Source organism: Oryctolagus cuniculus, chromosome 8 (genome assembly GCF_051225735.1).
Source record: "Oryctolagus cuniculus isolate XC-2025 breed Fujian yellow rabbit chromosome 8, ASM5122573v1, whole genome shotgun sequence".
Taxonomy (NCBI): domain Eukaryota; kingdom Metazoa; phylum Chordata; class Mammalia; order Lagomorpha; family Leporidae; genus Oryctolagus; species Oryctolagus cuniculus.
In genome coordinates, this window is record NC_142874.1 from 131,652,544 (window position 1) to 131,672,082 (window position 19,539).

Here is a 19,539-nt window from a genome sequence, read left to right on the forward strand (position 1 = left end):
AGCTGCGATTCTTTCAGGACATGGCTGAGAAAGGTTCATTTTGTCATTAGGATGTCTATGCTAGAAAGGATGTGCATTCCTGAGTAGCATAGCAAAAAAATAGCTTTTTATTTTTTATGTTTTAAAAGATTGATTGATTTATTTAAAAGTCAGAGTTACAGAGAGAGATGTAGAGATAGAGAAAGGTCCATCCGGCAGTTTACTTCCACGTGGCCACAATCACACAATAGCCAAGGCTGAACCAGGTCAAAGTCAGGAGCCCAGGGTATCATTCGGGTGTCCCATACTGGAGGCAGATGCCCAAACACGTGGACTATATTCTGCTGTTGGTCGTAGGCCGTCAACAGGGAACATAATGGGAAGTGGAGCAATCCAGACATGAACTAGCACCTATATGAGATTTGAGAGTCTCAGGCAACAGCTCTACCCAAGGCAGTGGACCATCCAGAACCTTACCCAGCACCCACATGGGATGCCAGAGGTAGCTTTACTCTCTATATCACAATGCTGGCCCCAAAAGATACTGTTTATTAGGGTACTCTTTATGGGAAATTGCCATTAATTCATATTATTATAAATAATAATATAATTAATCATTAATAATAGAATTAATCATTAATAATAGAATTATTCTATTATGTTATTATTCTATTATGTTAATTATATTAATATATTTATAATTTATAAGACATCATTTATATTAATAATATAATTATTAATTAGTTTTTCAAGGAACTCCAGGAAATTCTGCCTAAAAGGTATAATGTTTAATTTTTTATGAAATATAATTTAGTAAAAAGTTATATCACAACTTGAATTGAAATTCATAATTCACATAGCTTAATAAAAATACATAAATGAAGAAAATTTGCATAACCGTAACTTTCCATATTCTAAATGGTATTGTGTTAGGATCGATCAAAGTAATTCCAAAATTAGAAAAGATCTTTTTTCTCTTTCCTAAATCAACTATGCTTTTTCAATATAAAGAAGTTTCAGTCCACCAATAATCAGAAATCAGAGCTCGCTGTTCACTTTTCCCTTATTAGTTTCCATTATGCTTTAAAGAAGATAGTCTTTGTGATATACAGCTTGAACACAGTTTTTCCAGAGCATTTTAGCAGGATCTTCCCTTTCAAAACAGTAGTTCAGAAAGCAAGCTCTTTGGATTGATGCATTGAAACAAAGGACTTTAAACTATAATGAAGCTGAGCTTCATAGGTACAAGTAATACAAGTAATTGTTTTGAAGAAATGAAGTATTTTCTTTCACCTCTTACCTCTGTTGGGGTAGATATGATGTCTTTGTTAATATTTATGCGTGACTATGTTGCTGTCTTTGAAATAGTTATAATAAACAGGCTACCTCTAATGGATACCTCAAACAGTGAGAACAATTTCTATGCACAGATAGTCTCATATTTCCCAAAACAATTCCAGAAACATTGCATGTACACTGATGTAATAACTCTGTGATGACATTTGGAAAAAGGGCCACCACACCAGATCTTACTGTTTTATAATAGTCAAAGATCACCATCTGCAAATCTTATTCTCACAAGAAAAGAAATAAATCATGAAGTATACTGTATTAACCAGGGAGATAAATGAGAATTGAACAAATATTCCTGCATAATCTACATTACAACACTGCTGTTCTAATTCACTTTGTAGTTATGTTTCCTCTTCAAAGCTTTGTTCTTCTCTTTTTTAATTACATGTAATAAATTCCTAATTATAAAATTCAGAAAGCGTTGTTTTGAGCCTGCAAATGTTAAAATTTCATTAAGAAGAATCTTCTTTACTTGTTTTCTCCAGAAACATTTCCCCAGATTACCTTCCAAGCAGTTTGTGAAACTGACAATGACCTCTCATTCTAATGTGAGTTTTGGTTGTGTGATATGTTTCCTCCGACATTGTCCTTCCCGTAGCCTTTTAATAACTGAACATACTACTGTTTTTCTATATTTCAATTGATTTTATATTAGAAACTCCAGAGGAAGACATGCTCTGAATAGGTGCATAATTCTCTTTCTGTTATATACTATTACATTTCCTTACCACCAGCCCACTGTAGTACAGGTGTGTTATGGTGTAGTCAGTTTACATTCAAGTACCGTGTGAAGCACAAAGAAATATTTGACATTATAGTACTTAAACAAATAATTGTTAATGAAATTTAAAATGAATAAAAATATGTATTTCTCTTATATTCCTAAAATTATAATTAAATTAATGAAGACTTATTTGTGAATTTAATAATGTGGCATTTTTATCAATAATATATTACAGTGCTGAAGTGAAATTATCACATCTTTACTAGTTACAATGACCAAATCTCACAATTTAAAACTGAAAAAATGGGTTATCAGTTCTGTCTGTTGTCATACATTCAATAAAATTAGAGTAGGTTCTCAGGGAGAGATGTTTACCCCTTTGCATGGCAGCATTGCTCACAACTGCCAAGAGCTGCAAGCAAACAAGAATCCATCATTGGATGGGTGGATAAGAGGAATGTGGTATGCTTTCAGCTTTGAAAAGGAAACAAATTCTAACCCATGAGACAACCTGGATGAACCTTGAGAACATTTTGATAATGAAATAAATAAATCACAAAACACTAATACTGTATGACTCCACTGACAGTAACATGAACAACCCTGGATAGTCAAACTCATAGAAACAAAAATTAGAATTGTGGTTGTCAGGGTGCCATAGCAGGGTAAATTGGGAGTTATTGTTTATTGATTATGTAGTTTCAATTCCATAAAAATAAAAAGCTCTGGAGATGGGTTGCACACAATGTGACTATGCTTACCAATACTGAACTGTACACTGAAAAATGAAAAAGGTGTTATATCTCTTTTTTGTATCATAATATTCTTAGGGGAAAATGAAAATATGTAGTTCAAATGTGTAATATAACTTCACAATATGTCAAATTTATGTGTACTTTTCTAAAAAATTGCGTTTTAAAAATTGTGCAGTGTCAACTTCTCAGAACCAATTATTACTTAATTCTAAACTAATAGTCTAGCAAAATTTTAGGGATTAGCATTGTGGCACAGTGGGTTGATCCACCACCTGCAATGCCAGCATCCCATAAGAGCAATTGTTTGAGTTCTGGCTGCTCCATTTCCTATCTTACTGATGAAATTGGGAAAGAAGCAAAAAATGGCCCAAGTACTTGGGCCCCTGTTGCTCAGGTGGCAGATCCAGACGAAGTTCCTGCATCCTGACTTCACCTGGCCCAGAGCTAGCTGTTGTGATTCGGGGAGTGAATCAGCAGATAGAAGATCTCTGTCTCTCAGTCTCTCTCTCTCTCCCACTGTAACTCTGCCTGTTAAATAAGTAAATAACCGTGGCAGGCGCCGATCACATCATCACCATGGACCTACATGCATCTCAAATTCAGGGCTTTTTCGATATCCCAGTCGATAATTTGTATGCCGATCCAGCTGTCCTGAAGTGGATCAAGTAGAACATCTCAGAATGGAGGAACTGCACAATTGTCTCACCTGACGCCGGTGGAGCTAAGAGAGTGACCTCCATTGCGGTTGAATGTGGACTTTGCTTTGATTCACAAAGAGCGGAAGAAGGCCAACGAAGTGGACCGCATGGTGCTGGTGGGAGATGTGAAGGATCGAGTGGCCATCCTTGTAGATGACATGGCTGACACTTGCGGCACAATCTGCCATGCGGCTGACAAACTTCTCTCAGCTGGAACCACCAGAGTTTATGCTATCTTAACTCACGGAATCTTTTCTGGTCCAGCCATTTCTCGCATAAACAATGCATGCTTTGAAGCAGTAGCAGTCACCAATACCATACCTCAAGAGGACAAGATGAAGCACTGCTCCAAAATACAGGTGATCGACATCTCCATGATCCTTGCTGAAGCCATCAGGAGAACACACAATGGAGAATCTGTTTCCTATCTGTTCAGCCATGTTCCTTTATAATAGTGTAACTTCTGAGGCTTTTTCAAAATAAAAACCCCCACCCCTTGTTTTGCCCTTGGTATTTGAAGACACCATCAGCGAAGACTCAGCTTGCTCCCAGCGTAGTTGTCTACATCCCATATCGGGTATATTAGAGCTTGTCCTAAAACGGGGGAAGACAGATTGGGATGACCTGCCAGGACTTCCCACCTGCCTCCTCTCACTCTGGCTCCCCTGATGAATTTGTTGTGAGCTTTTGCAGCCTTAAGTACAGCTCAGCTGCTGCAAGGGTTCAGACTTTTGAGGGCGTTATGCAGGGACCTTTGGATGTGATGGCGGGTGCTCAGACTACTTTGCATGTGAATGTTTCAGGCTTGCTTTATGTCCAGAACAGTTAGCAACAAAGCCAACCCCTGTACAGGCTCTTCAAGGTCTATAAGAGCCCTGGGCAACCCTAAACCCAGCCTGGGAGCTGAGCAGCCTGTAAGGACAGAGCGGGCAGCTCAACTCAAGCAGCTGTTAGGTAGGATCCAAAGCAGGGCGGGATAGTCCAGTTCTGCAAATGCTTCTTGGGAGGAAGAAGCCTGACCCATCACCATCTCGCTTGACTGTGTATCTTCAGTTCTATGTATCTGTTCCTTTTGGTTTTGGCTTTACCGTCAGCCATATTTTCCTTTCTCCTGGCCAAATATACTCTTGGGCCCAAGTGATCATTTTATCATGTCTTCTGGAAAGAAAACTTAAATTCCTTCTTTGTAACTGCTCACATTCAGATTAGATGATTTTGCCATAGTTTGATCTTCCTTAGCCTACTACCACTGTGGTCGTGGGTTTTAGGTGATATTGTAGTGCCTTTTGATTAATTTAAGTATTTAATTGTCATCTTCCTTCCTTGGATCTGTTTGGCCTCTCAAGTGACCCAAGATATCTGTTTAAAAGATTGATGTGATTATTGTCTCTTTTTAGATGAATTTAATAAAACGTCTGTATGTGTGCGAAAAAAATAAGTAAATAACTATTTTTTAAAAAATTTATATATTTATTAGTACTATATGATGTTTTGATTCATGTATACCTTGTGTAATGTCCAAATGATCAGTGTATCTCCTCAAACATTTTCCATAGACAATTTCCTATCTTGTAGTTGTGTGTTTTATAATAGAGAAATAAATAATGTTAACATTATTTATAATTATTCTACAATGATATAGAACCCCATAACTTCTTTTCCTATAATTGTAACTTAGTACCTGTCAATCAACCCTTCCCCATCCATCCCCTCCCCAACATTTGGTAGCTATACATTTAACTTCTATGTGATTACATTTTTTAGACTCCGCATATGAATTTGATCATGAAATACTTTCTTTCATTGCTTAGCTTATTTCATTTAACCAATTTCATTGTGCACATGTATCATTTTTCTTTTCATCAGTGGATAAACACTTGAATTATTTACATTTCTTGGCTATTTATGAATTGTATGGCAATAAACATTGGCATGTGTACATCTCTTCAACAGCCTGATTCCATTACTTTTGGATTCATACACAACAGTGAAATTTCAGGAACCTATGGTATCTCTAGTTAACATTTTGATGAGGCCCTATGTTGTTTTCCACAATAGCTATGCTAATTTAAATTCACACCAGCAGTATGCAAGGGTGCCCTTTTTCCCCACACACTCAACAGCACTTATTATTTTTGTCTCTTAGAAAATATGTGATTTACTGGAGTGAGATGATATCTCATAGTGCTTTTGATTTGTACTGCTCTGATGATTGGTGATGTTGAACATGTTTCAGATACATGTTGGCCATCTGTAGCTCTTCCTTTCAAATGCAATTATTTAGACTTGACATAGGCAGGGAGTTCACACTAGCAAGAGGAGCAGTGGTTTGACACCACCACCCTGCTGCCCTACCTGTTGTAGCCCGGCCAACCCAGGCCTGGCTGAGTTTCAGCAGATGCAGCCAACCTAATCAACACTCAGGCCATTTCACACCGTAGTCTTGGCTGGCCTATGCAGTAGCTCTGGCCAACCATGTGACAACTGGGCATGCACTGCTCCAACCATCTCTCCTTTGTGCACCTTCCAAACCCCCTTTTTTTGCAATATCAAATCTCTCTTCTATAAAGCAGAAAACTATAAGTTCTACTGTTTTGGAAGTTAAAACCAGAGCCAGGTAGAAATCCAATGTAGCTGCACACTGAGTCCCTGAAATGACCATTAGATCATTATTAAGTAATTATAAAAAAAGTACCAGTGCTCTCACTCCCATCATATACCTGATTCTAAGACAATTCCTAGATTTCTAAAGCATGTCATAGAATCAAGCTATACTCAAGCCCAACCAGACTCCACCCCCTTCTAGTATTATACTCAGAAACCAGCTCCAAACTATAGAAAAGCATGGCCTCAAACCTTATTGATTTCATCTCATTCTCTGCAGAGTTTGTGAACCCTATTGATTACAGGTCATTCTCACCTGAACTTCTTCTTACTCATTCCTGAGGTATACTTGCTTTAAGTAAATCTTGCTCCATTGCTTAAAAGAGATTTGTTATTATCCTTAGGCATTTCCTTAAAATTAATTAAATTTCCCATACATGAATTCTTGGTTCCATGTCAGTCTCCCTGTAATATTCCTATTTCGCATGTTTTAAAACAAAACAGAAGCAACCAAATGGTGCCAGATCTAAGGGCTATTAATCAGGCAGTTGTTCCAATTCATCCTATTGTGCCAAATCCTTACACTACATTGACACATATACCCTAGGGAACTTCATGGTATACAGTTCTGGACCTAAAGGATGCTTTCTTCTGTATCCCATTAAGTCCAGAATCCCAGTTTTTATTTGCCCCTGAATGGACTGATCCATTCTCAAGAATAACTCGGCAATATACATGGACAGTTTTACCCCAGTGGTTTTGGGACAACCCGCATCAGTTTGGTAATGTACTTGAAAAGGAACTCAGGCAACTACATTTAAAGAATGGAACACTATTACAGTATGTAGATGATATTTTCATTCACAGCCCCTCTAAGGAGGTCTCTGATGCAAATATTTTCTAGGTATTAAGCTTCTTAACAAAATGAGGATACAGTTTCTCCAACAAATCTCAGGTATCTAAACCAGAGGTAGATAACCTGGGAAATATTCTCACTCCAGGAAAGTGCACTCTTTCAGTCAAAAGAAAGGAAGTTATTCTTTATACATATGGCCACCACAGATGAAAAAGCAGCTAAGAGCATTTCTGGGAAAGGCAGGATTCTGTACAAGATGGATTCCAGGATTTGGATTAATAGCCAAGCTTTTGTATGAAGCTTTCAAAGGCCCTGACACAGACCTGCTTTGCTGAACAGGGGAACTACAAAAGACATTCCAAAGAATTGAAAGAGGTTTTAATAGAAACTCCAGCTTTAGGGATTCCTAACTGAGTAAACCAATCAACTTGTTCCTAGCAGAAAAGAAGGGGGTTGCTCTAGGAGTACTACTCAGAAATTGGTTCCACTCCCACAACCAGTGACCTATTTTCTAAACAGTTAGATTCTTTGACTACAGGGTGGCCTGCATGTTTAAGAGCTGTTGCTGCTACAGCACTCTTGGTAGAGGAAGCCACCAAGCTGACTTTGGAGCAGCCAATTGAAGTTCAAACTCCACAGGTGTACAGGGTCTTAGATATTAAAGGACATGAATAGCTAACAGGAGGATGTATCACAAAATATCAAGCACTATTGTTAGACTCACCTGAGATAATTCTTCAGGTGTGCCAAGTCCTCAAACCAGCGACCCTGTTGCCACTTGAGGGTACTGAAGAGTTAATACATTCTTGTGTAGCAACTATAGAACAAGTGTATCCTAGCAGACCCGACCTACAAAATGAGCCTTTGGAAAATCCAAATGTTGAATGGTTACTGATGGCAGTAGTTACATAAAGGAAGGAGTTAGAAAGGCAGGTTAGGCCACAGTAGATCCTACCCAAGTAATAGAACTTGGGCATTGCCTAGTAATGCTTCAGCTCAAAGGACTGAACTTGATTCATTAGCTGGTGCTTTGCAATTAGGAAAAGGGCAGCCAGTCAATTTATATACAGATTCCAAATATGCTTTCCTGTGTTACATGCACATGCAGCAATCTGGAGAGAAAGAGGTTTGTTGACTGCAAAGAATTCCCCCATTTAATATGGAAAGGAGATATTAGCTGTACTTCAGACAATACTAGAGCTTTCAGAAGTGGCTGTCATTCACTGTGAGAGACAACAGAAAGAAGATAACCCTGTTAGCAAGGGAAGTGCACTAGCAGAAAAGGCAGCAAATATGCCTGCGGCACAGGAACTCTGGAAACGGCTCTAATACCTCATCCAGTAGCAGTGACTAAAGAGCCTCTCCACACTGAGTCTGAGATCAAGACAACAAGGTTGTACTAAAGATGCTAGTGGATGGTGGATTTCCGATCATAAGGCTGTGCTACCAATGGCCTCTCCATGGAAAATCATTAAGGAAATGCATGACTCTACTCACTTGGGAAGAGGAGCTTTAATGCAAATAGCATTTGAAGGAAAAGAACTACATGCTGCCATCAGGGAAGTAATTCATTCTCGTCTCTTTTGTTTAGAAAATAACTCTGGTGATCATGAAAGTCTACCTCTTTTGCTGACTCCTTTACAAAGGAGAGGAACATACCCAGGAGAAGACTGGCAGATTCATTTTAGTAACGTGCCCCCAGCAAACAACTGCAAATATTTCTAGTTTTTATTGATACTTTCGCAGCAGCATGTATAGAGGCTTTTCTAACTCAAATGGAAAATGCACTAGAAGTATCCAAAGCCTTGCTTAAGGACAGTGTGCCACACTTTGGACTCCCATAGTCACTCCAAAGTGACAAAAATTCTTCATTTGCATCTAAAATACCTCACCAGGCAGCTGCTGCTCTCGGAGTGTCTTACCATCTCCATGCCTCTTGGAGACCCCTGTCACTGGGTAAAGTTGTAAAAGATAACCATAGTCTTAAAATATTCCAGCTAAAGTTTGCCAAGAGACTTTAGAAACATGGGTTAAACTGTTGCCTATTGCCCTCCTTAGGATGCGAATAGCACTCGAGAGGGCCTTAAAGCTTAGTCCATATGAGGAGCTATATGGGATGCCCTTTCTCACCTCTGACATCCTCTTTGATTCAGCCACTCAGGATCAGATAAAGCATATTATCAATTTAGGCCAGGTACAAAAAGGCTCTGCTAGAGTATGGTAATAAACTTCTCCCAGTGCCAGATCCCAAAGCTCATGTGCAGCCTGTTTCCCCAGGAGATATAGTTTTAGTAAAAACTTGGAGGGAAGGACCCCCTTCAGACCAATTATAGCCTAAATGGAAGGGACCTTACCAGGCGCTACTGAGCACAAGTACCTCAGTGAAATTACAGGGCAGCCCAAGTTAGGTACTTCTATCAAGTATTAAACTTCTACCTCTTGAGTCTTCAAAGGTGCACTTGAAAGATAAGTTTGCCTACTCCTGTGAGCCAATTGAAGATCTCAAACATCTCTTCAAAAAGCAAAAAGATAAGTAAAGATTTTGCATTTGGCACATCAAGACCACTGCACTTTAAGGCAGACATATTGTACCTACCTCTTATTTTTATTATTTCTGGGAGCTGTTATTGGCTAAAAAACACCTTCCTGGTATCTTCTGTTGTAATACTAGAAGATCCCAGTAAGCCACATGAAGCTAATTTTAAAAACCTGACCATTGCTTTAGGCAATCTGGTTTATACATCAGGCCAGCTTCTACAGCAAGTCTGTGGACACTCTGTCCAAGGTCATTGTGGACAAACCATAGGTCTTGGAATATATACTGATAGAACAAAGAGGAGTATGTGCTATGATTAGTGGGATCTGTCATCTCTAACACTAGTATGTTTACTGAAAGAGACACTAAAAACCTCTACACTCATCCTAAGTTCTTTTACAATTTGCCCAAGGATAGCCTATCACCATCCACTATCTGGGAAAGAATAAAATATATTCTTCCCTTCTTAAGGTGCCCTCCACTTAAACTTTGTTTTGTTCCAGTTTTGCTCATAGTGATTGTTTACCTTGTGTTTCAGAATTCAACAACTTCTGAAAATAATAATGACCATGCAGATGACTCAGCCATGTGCAGTGACTGAAATTTCTCCAGCCCATGAAACTGAGTCATTAGATGAGACTGGAAGAGATCTCCAGACCCAAGACAGGCAGGTCTTATGTCCAAGACCAGCAGACAGTAGATACAGGATATATGATGAGCCTACATCCTTCACCATCCCCTTAATATTAAGGGGCCGGAATCTCCAAGCAGGGAATGATGTGGTAACGCTTAGACAGATAATTTTAAGTTCATGAGCTGGAAGCCACACCTCCTTCACTGTGTGTTGCCATGTTCACCTACCTGTCAATCAGGGGACCCCTCCCCCAGAAGTACATCCTTTTACCTAGGACGTGGGAGTGCTACCATGTAAACACTCCTGTTTTTCCAAGCAATAAAAAGCTAGGAAGAATGGAATTACTCTCTCTTCCTCATGGATTCAGGACAAGCAGAGTAGGGTATGGTAACTCCCTTTCCTTAAACCATTTTCCCAAAATAAAGCTGTAATGAGCCTGCATATTTTTCTCACTTTGTAAATAAAGTTCATCACACTGCATGCTATCTTTGGACCTATACTGAGAATTCTTCTTTAGGTAAAAGGCAGGAGTCTGGTAAATTAATTTAGGCCCAACTAGCCCAAATATCTTCACTTTGTTATTTTTTTTTCCTTTACTGTGCAAAAAGCTCTTTAGTTTGGTAAGATCCCCTTTGTCTATAATTCCTTTTGTCTTCTGTGCTTTCCAGGTGTGATCCAAAAAAACAAATCCTTCTCCATTTCAATGTCCTAAAATGTTTCTCTTATATTTTCTTCTAGTAGTTGCAAAGTTTTTGGTCCTACATTTAGGTTTTTAGTCTATTTTAGGATGATTTTTGTACATGATAAGAGGCAAATTAGAACCTTAAAACATTAGTTAAGGAAATTTAAATTGTTCTGTAGTATTAAGAATAGAAAATAGAAAACATTATGATGAAAAGTAATAGTAAAGCACCACAAAAGTATTTTAGGTGGCATTTATATTAGGGTTTTAAAAGTGACCGTGATATGGGACTAGTGCTGTGGCACTGTAGCTCTGGCTGTAGTGCCAGTTCATATCCCAATTGTTCCTCTTCCAATACAGATTTCTCCTATTGTCTGGGAAAGCACTGGGATATGGCCCAAGATCTTTGGCTCATGCAACCGCATGGGAGACCTAGAAGAAGCTCCTGGCTCCTGGCTTCAGATTGGACCAGCTCCTGCCATTGCAGCTATCTGGCAATTGAACCAGTAAATGGAGACCTTTCTCTCTGTCTCTCCCTCTCTCTGTCCATAACTCTACCTCTCAAATAAATAAATAAAATCTTTTTTAAAAGTGACTGTGATAATACTCGATTTTATTACTTTCTTTTTCAGCAAATTAAAAAAAAGTATGTATTGTGCTAGTGGTTAAATTGCTAAAAACAGGCATCTGGACAATTCTGACAATTCTTATAATTATGAAAATGTGTGAATAAATGTGCTGAATGAGAATTAACATTTGCAATTGTTTAGTTATGGTTGTTCCACATTTTCCATGTTAATAGCTGTGATTAAATAGGTCATGTCACATTCATTCACCTGTCAATTAAATATATTTTAGTTAGTTATAATTTAGCTTTCATCAGAATTTAATAAAATGTTGAGGAATGCTTATGAATATTTCCTTTGCACAAAGGAATCAAAATTACATGAATAATACAACATACATTAAATAAATAAAAAAGAATAATATTTTAAACACTTGAAACTAATTTGAATTCATTTTTAAAATAAAATTAAGTTTTCCTTTGTAATTCACATTTTATTGTAAAGACAAGTGCGAATAATTGAGAAAATAATCAAGTGTCTTCAATGCTTTAAAAAATGATAATTTTATTGTCTACAATAACTACTCCTATTAAACTCTAGCCTTTATGTGAGAGCCAATCACTAGATTGAAAGATAAAGTCTGGCAACAACTCATCACAAGTTTTGTGCAATTATATCATAACTGGGACAATCCATTTAGATTTCAGAGATGGTCCAGGAAGGCTTTATAGAAGGAAACACCAAAAAATCCCTCATATTTATTATTCCACAGTCATTGGCAAAGATAACATTATTTCACAGTCTTTATACGCATGAATTGGAGGAAATATACAATTTAGTAAGTCAGTTATGACTTGTCAAAGAGACCTCAAAAACACAAAATACTTTATTTTTCTCTATGATGAAAAAGAGTAAACACTTTTGCTTTCTAATACTTAATCAGATTGTACCCATTTTTTAATAAAAGTTTACCCATATTACTTTACTCAAATATCTCAAATTACTTTAAATACATTGACTGGAAAGTATGATTAATTTCTCTAAATGTTTAAATCTTTTACTTTTAAAAAGGGCAAGCAAAGAACTCCCCCCACAATCTTTTCTCAGCTGGAAACCCTATATAGTATTGAAATCAAAGTGTACTGCATCTAAGCAAAGATCACTGAATTTCTGATTTATGGAAACTTTTCTAAAGCCTCCTATATGAGTTAGATTAATAAGGGAAAGCACTGTAAACTTCCAGACCCTTGAAGTCACCGCCAACACTGAAGTAACAGCTGTAACACTGTCTGTATTTAACTGTAAAATTTTCAGGAAGACTAAAGTATAACACTTATATTAAACAACAATAACTAAATGAAGAAATTAAATAAATATTGAAAAGCATTTTTAATGATTTAGCCCACATTCTGAGATTCTTGGAAGTCACATGACAACACATTAACCAACAACTAAAAGAAAGGGATAGTTTTTGGGAAAAAACAGGGATGGAAAAATAACACTTGATTTTACAAACTCTACATAGCTATAAAATAGAGAGTGGTCTTATTTTCTTAATGAGGAAATAGGTTGTACATGAGGATACTTAAAAATTCATGGAAATGGAATTAAACCCATGAGTTCATTTTTGATGAAATAATTTTTCTTTCTTTCTTTCTTTTCTTTTTCTTTTTTCTTTTTTTTTTTTTTTAGGATTTTACTTATTCATTGAAAGGGGGAGAGAGAGAGAGAGAGAGAGAGAGAGAGAGAGAGAGATATCTTTCATCTGCTGGTTTACTCCCAAATGGCCATTAGGTTTGTATGCCTATCTAGCCAGATGTTAAAAACATTGCTAGCTATGACTAATATCCAACAGGAGCTGATGTAGTGACACCTCCAATCCTTAGTCCCTTGCATAGCCCTGTGTCACTTTCTCCACACTGGTTCCCAGAATTCCCCTGTCGGATTAAGGTTGAAGTGTGCACAATGTTAACTGGGTTAACAATATTTTAGGGGGTTCTTGCCTCACTTCTATTGTTTATTTATTTATTTTTGACAGGCAGAGTGGACAGTGAGAGAGAGAGACAGAGAGAACGGTCTTCCTTTGCCGTTGGTTCACCCTCAAATGGCCGCCGAGGCCAGCATGCGCGGCCAGCGCACCACACTGATCCGAAGGCAGGAGCCAGGTACTTATCCTGGTCTCCCATGGGGTGCAGGGCCCAAGCACTTGGGCCATCCTCCACTGCACTCCTGGGCCACAGCAGAGGGCTGGCCTGGAAGAGGGGCAACCCGGAAAGAATCCGGCACCCCGACCGGGACTAAAACCCGATGTGCTGGTGCCACATGGCGGAGGATTAGCCTAGTGAGCCACTGCGCCGGCCCTTGCCTCACTTCTTTACTCTCCTATGACACTCCCACACACACCCAAAAAATTATTGGCACTGTAATCTTTGTCCCAATTTCTGCTTCCTAGGAGATTTTAGTCAATATAAGGCATGCAGGAGAAGAAAACCAGAGACAGATTAATAGACCTTTGAAGCAATCTGAATAGATGTAAAATGATAAGAAATCATGGATTTAAATTGTGTGTGTGAAAAGTGATCCCTGTTAAATATAACAGTGGGAATAAGAGAGGGAGGAGATGCACAATTTGGGATATGCACAATTGGACTTGCCCCAAATGGTGGAGTTAGAAATGTGCCAGGGGATTCCAATACAATCCCATCAAGGTGGCATGTACCAATGCCATCTCACTAGTCCAAGTGATTAACTTCAGTTCACAGTTGATCACACTGATAGGTCTAAGAGTCAAAGGGATCACACAAATAAGACTAGTGTCTGCTAATACTAACTGATAGAACCAAAAAGGGAGAGAACGATCCAACATGGGAAGTGAGATACACAGCAGACTCATAGACTGGCAGAAGTCCTAAGCAGCACTCTGGCCTCAGAATCAGTCATTAAGGCATTCGGATATGGCCGAAGAAGTCGTACATGAAAGATCTCTGCGAGTGAGATCCCAGTGGAAAGAACGGGGCTATCAAAGAAGGAGGTGCCTTTCTCTGAAGGGAGGAGAGAACTTCCACTTTGACTATGACCCTGTCAGAATAAGATCGAAGTCGGTGAACTCAAAAGGCTTCCATAGCCTTTGCAACTCATGACTAGAGCCTAGGGAGATTACTGACTCTGATGCCATAAACAAGAGTGTCAAATTGTTAAGTCAACAACAGGAGTCACTGTGTTCTTACTTCTCATGTTGGATCTGTCCTTAATGTGTTGTCCAATGTGAAGTAATGCTATAACTAGTACTGAAACAGTGTTTTACACTTTGTGTTTCTGTGTGGGTGCAAACTGATGAAATCCTTACTTAATATATACTGAATAGATCTTCTGTATATAAAGATAATTGAAAATGAATCTTGATGTGAATGGAATGGGAGAGGGAGTAGGAGATGGGAGGGCTGCGAGTGGGAGGGAAATTATGGAGGGAAGCCAATGTAATTCATAAACTGTACTTTGGAAATTTATATTTACTAAATAAAAAAAATAAAATAAAAAATAAAGTGTGTGTGTGTGGACAAGGATTCTTATGTTTTTACATTTTCTCTTAAAACTCAACTCTCTTGAAAATTAAAGAACATGTATAGCAGTGTAAGCACTATTCTCTGTATAATATAGACCCTAGTGATTGTCCCTTTAATTATTTTGATATTTTTACAACTCCTTGTAGTAAAATACTCAGCAGTTCTTCTTGGGGTCTAGCATATCATGAGCAGTATTTTTGCTCCTTTTTATTTCATCAGCAGTTTCTTATCATCAAAGTTGCCTTCATTTAATCTAACTTCTAATTTTAATAAAATATATCAGAAAGGAGATACAAATTATACTCAAAATAGTGTATTTGGGTAAAGTTTAATTCCTGATAGAGAGTTCCTTATACTATAGCTATTAATATTAGCAAAGAAAAGAAGTATAATCTTGGAGAGGTTTCCATGATTCAGGCTACCAGAGCATCAGTGACTTCTATCTGATGACAGAGTGAGACTGATAGAGTAGAACAGTAAGGACAACAAAGGAAGAAAGTTGTGATTTCACTCTCTGTCCAGCCCACTGATTTCAAGGGGAATCAAGAGTAAAGAAGCCAGTGTGAAGTCCACAATCATCTTCAAGCACAGAGGTCTGCAAGAAGAGAGGAAAATGATGGGGCCAGTGCCCTGGCTCACTTGGTTAATCCTCTGCCTGCGGCGCTGGCATCCCGTATGGGTGCCAGGTTCTAGTCCCGGTTGCTCCTCTTCTAGTCCAGCTCTCTGCTGTGGCCCGGGAGGACAATGGAGGAACTTGGGCCCTGCACCCGCCTAGGAAACCAGGAAGAAGCACCTGGCTCCTGGCTTCGGATCAACGCAGCAGCCATTTGGGGAGTGAATCAATGGAAGGAAGACCTTTCTCTCTGTCTCTCTCTCTCACTGTCTATAACCCTACCTGTCAAAAAAAAAAAGACCTGAGATGAATTGCTTGAAGGTGTCCCCTGTGTACAAACAGTGGCAATGTTAAGTCCTTATTCCCCAACAACCACATGAGCCGATAGAGTTCCAGTGAAAACACAGCCCACTTTGGGGTTTGTGAAGTGTGTCCAGTAAAAGAAGCCGCAGAAAGCAGTGATTTTTTTTTCCTTCTACACAAAGGGAATAAAATCTTCAGAAAATAAATTCAGATAGCTTAATAATTCAACATCATATAACTAAGGAAAAAATAATGTGCCAAAGTCACTTTTTAAACAGGATGGTAATTAAGAGATTGTTTTCTCTTGATTCTTTTCTCTTAATAGTTTGGTGAATCTTATTATTCACCTACTGCTACATAATAAATAATTCTAAGATGTAGTGGTTTAGAATAAAACATTCACTATTTCACAGTTGCTGAGGGTTAAATATCTCAGCAGTGAAACACAAAAGCAGAAGAAATTCATACATAACAACAAATGCTATTTGAGTTTAAAAAGTCAGTAAATTTTTCAACTAAAAGATAAAACCTAATAATGAAAATTAATGATTAGAACTTCTCCAATTTACTGTTTAAAATTGGTTCACTTTAAGTCTGAGTAAAATAAATTTTATAAAACAAAAAAGGAATAGATTCTCTATGCCCTCATTCATATGTATTAATATAAAATATTGAGAAAACTGATAGATGAGTACATAGAAAATGATTCATTTATAAAACCTAAAAAAGTTTTAAAAGTGATATATAGAGCTCTAAAGCAGATTGATAAATAAATGAAGACAACGAATACAGCCTCAAATGTTGAATTTAACTAGTCATGCTTAAATCAATCAACAGAATATAAGCAATGCTATCAGTTTTGAGGGAGGGAGTAGAAAACTCTGGCAAATACAAACCATCATAAAGGATGAGCATTATTCATTGGAAATACATTATATTAAAATGCTCCAACTTCTTGTTCTGATTCTCAGTCTACAAAACAAAATTTGAATCTAACAGTAAAAGGAAGCCCTAACAACTGAGGTGAAATTGATTAGAAGATGCAGTATTTTAGTTAGACAGGAGCAATAATTTCAAGAGCTTTATTGTCCAACATTATGAATTTAGTTAATCACATATTTTATTCTTGAATCCTGTTAAGAGATTTTAAGTGTTCTGATCACAAATGAATGATAAACAGGTGAGGTAATGGACATGCTAATTAGCTTGATTCAGCTGTTCCACAATGTGTAAGTACTTCAAACTATTGTGCTATATCCGGTAAGCATACACATTTTTGTTAATTAAAACATAAAAAGGCATAGCTGACCTGAATATTGTCACCTATCTACTGCCTATTCATGATATTTGTCATCTATTTGCTTTTGCCTCTTTGTATGTTTTCACCTTTTTTCATTTCAACAACCTCAGTCTCTCTTTAATTTTCACACATGGAATATTTAAATTAACTGTACATGATATTTTCATGTTCTGTTGTTGACTAATCTCTAATCTTCAATTGCCTCCTACCTTGTTTTTTGTGCCACAATTAGGTGAACTGCTTATAATATCCATAGTGTGTGAACTCAGCCCATAATATATTTGACACGTGTAATCTCTGTTAGGATGACAATTCAAAAATGTCCTCCCTGTGAAATAGCTCAAAATGTGTCCCTGTCTTATAATGACACTTTTATTATCCTTATATAGAGTTTAATATGTGATTGATCATCTCATCATTGTATTCAATGCTGATGTTATCTATAACTGTTATTTGATACTACCAGAAAACATCTATAAATATTTCATAAATATTCTATCAACCAAAATAGAAATAGATATAATTTTAAATCAAATGCATTATGTTCAAATGGTAATAAACATTTCACTAATATTTAAAATATAAAAATTAATTTTATATAATATTATCACTATAAAGTATCTTTAAAAATCAATTGGGTTAGAATCTCAATTTTAAAGACATTTTGGGTTTCATTATTGCTCACTCTTTAAAACTCAAAGAACCATGGAACATTGAGTTGACAATAGTGTTAGAATTCTGCCTGCCAATTTTCTTCTGGCTGAGGTAGGTTGGCTTCAGTTTAGTTCAATAAGATGCTGACCCTTTCGGTCTTCTATATGCAGCTAAAGAATTGCATCTCTACCGAGAACACCAGACACCAGCATCTCACTACCAAAATGATGACATCTAAAAGGTAAACTCCTTGACTGTGAATGACAACATTTGCAGCATCCAATCCATTGCTTTCAAAAGTTGCCTCGATTACTTCAGTTGTTCTGTCCCTCACTGCTTTAATGGAGACTTGCAGTTGCTAAAACCTTTCCCATCCTCTCCTGCATGGGATTGTAGTAGTCCAGGCCTGTAGGTTCTCTCCTTGATGAAGGAATGAGATGGGAGGGAAGAGAAAAGCAAAAGAATCATGTGCATGACTCATTCTCAGAAAAAAAAAAATTCTCTAGCTCCTTTTGTTTATTTACTTACAGCAAATACAGGCGGAAAAACTTTCAAATTTCCACTTTGTTTCCTTTTAAGCCTTTTCCTGGATACCCTCATCAGCTCATTAACAATGTTTCCTTCAGTACATCTCACCTCTCGCCCTTGCTACCTTTTTCATGCCTCATTAGATCTGGGCTTCTGCAGTGAAACGTGATTAGGCTCCTGAGCTACTCTTCATGGATGGGAATGGAAAAAAATAACAGTCCTACAAACAGAACATTCAGAACCATACAAATGCATCCTAGAGAAGTTTTATCTGCTCTGGAGCCTAACACAGAGAATTTTGATCAATCTAGAATTTACACAATTAATGAGGATCTGTTTTGAATAATTAGGATACGGCATGCATTGCAAAGGTCCTGCCATAGAGAAGACAGCAAGCTATGCATAACGAGTCAACAAATTGAAGTGTGTTAAGAAGCAGGTGGAAAGCCAGTTCATTAAAGGGTTGTTAGACCTGTGCAGCTTTTGCTCTTTACTGGCTTGTCTCAGTAATATTACCTTCTGAAGTAAAAAGTTAAAAGTTACTATTGAAAAACACATCAGTACTTTCCCTTTCTTATGCTGTGGGTGTGTTTCTGCCTTTATTTTGCAAGATAGCTGCTACATGCATAATTTAGCTCCCTTTCAGAGGACAGCCCAGGCTTAGTGTCACAATAAACCTTCAGGAATTGTTCTTTTTTTTTTTTAAAGAAAACAATTTACTTCTCAAATGTTCTTTTAAATTTGGCTTGATTTTCTACCTGGATGGCCAATAAATGCTTGATGTTTTCAGAAAATAGCTTTTTGAATTCTTCCTCTTTCACTTGTACATTTTTTTTCTGTCATACCAGCATTTCCATCCTGCTGAGCCTTGGTGTCCTCACCTATTTGTAATAATGTATGCTGATAACTCTACTCTTAAGGGAAATGAGAGATCTGCAAGCAATCAATACATAAATATAAAAGAGCAGATGGTTTGAGATGGAAGAAAAGAATAAATGAGCAGTTTAAAATAAAACTATGTGTAATTTCTACACTCTCTAAACCCAGACCAAATTGAAAATGATGAATTAGGAGTGGGCATTTGGTGTAGCAATTAGCATATTGCTTGGGATGCTCACGTTTCTTACCAGTATATCTGGATTCCAGTTTTGGCCCACCTTGTGATTCCAGCTTCCTGCTGACATGCCTCTG

General features: G+C 37.5%; 1 pseudogene across 1 annotated transcript; it reads left to right on the top strand.

Annotated features, from left to right (window-relative positions):
* The first annotated feature begins 3,363 nt into the window (after nucleotides 1–3,363).
* On the top strand, nucleotides 3,364–4,944 carry LOC149125168 (ribose-phosphate pyrophosphokinase 1 pseudogene; annotated as a pseudogene). Its single transcript, XR_016212155.1, has one exon. The product of XR_016212155.1 is annotated as a ribose-phosphate pyrophosphokinase 1 pseudogene (transcript).
* The last annotated feature ends 14,595 nt before the right edge of the window (nucleotides 4,945–19,539 follow it).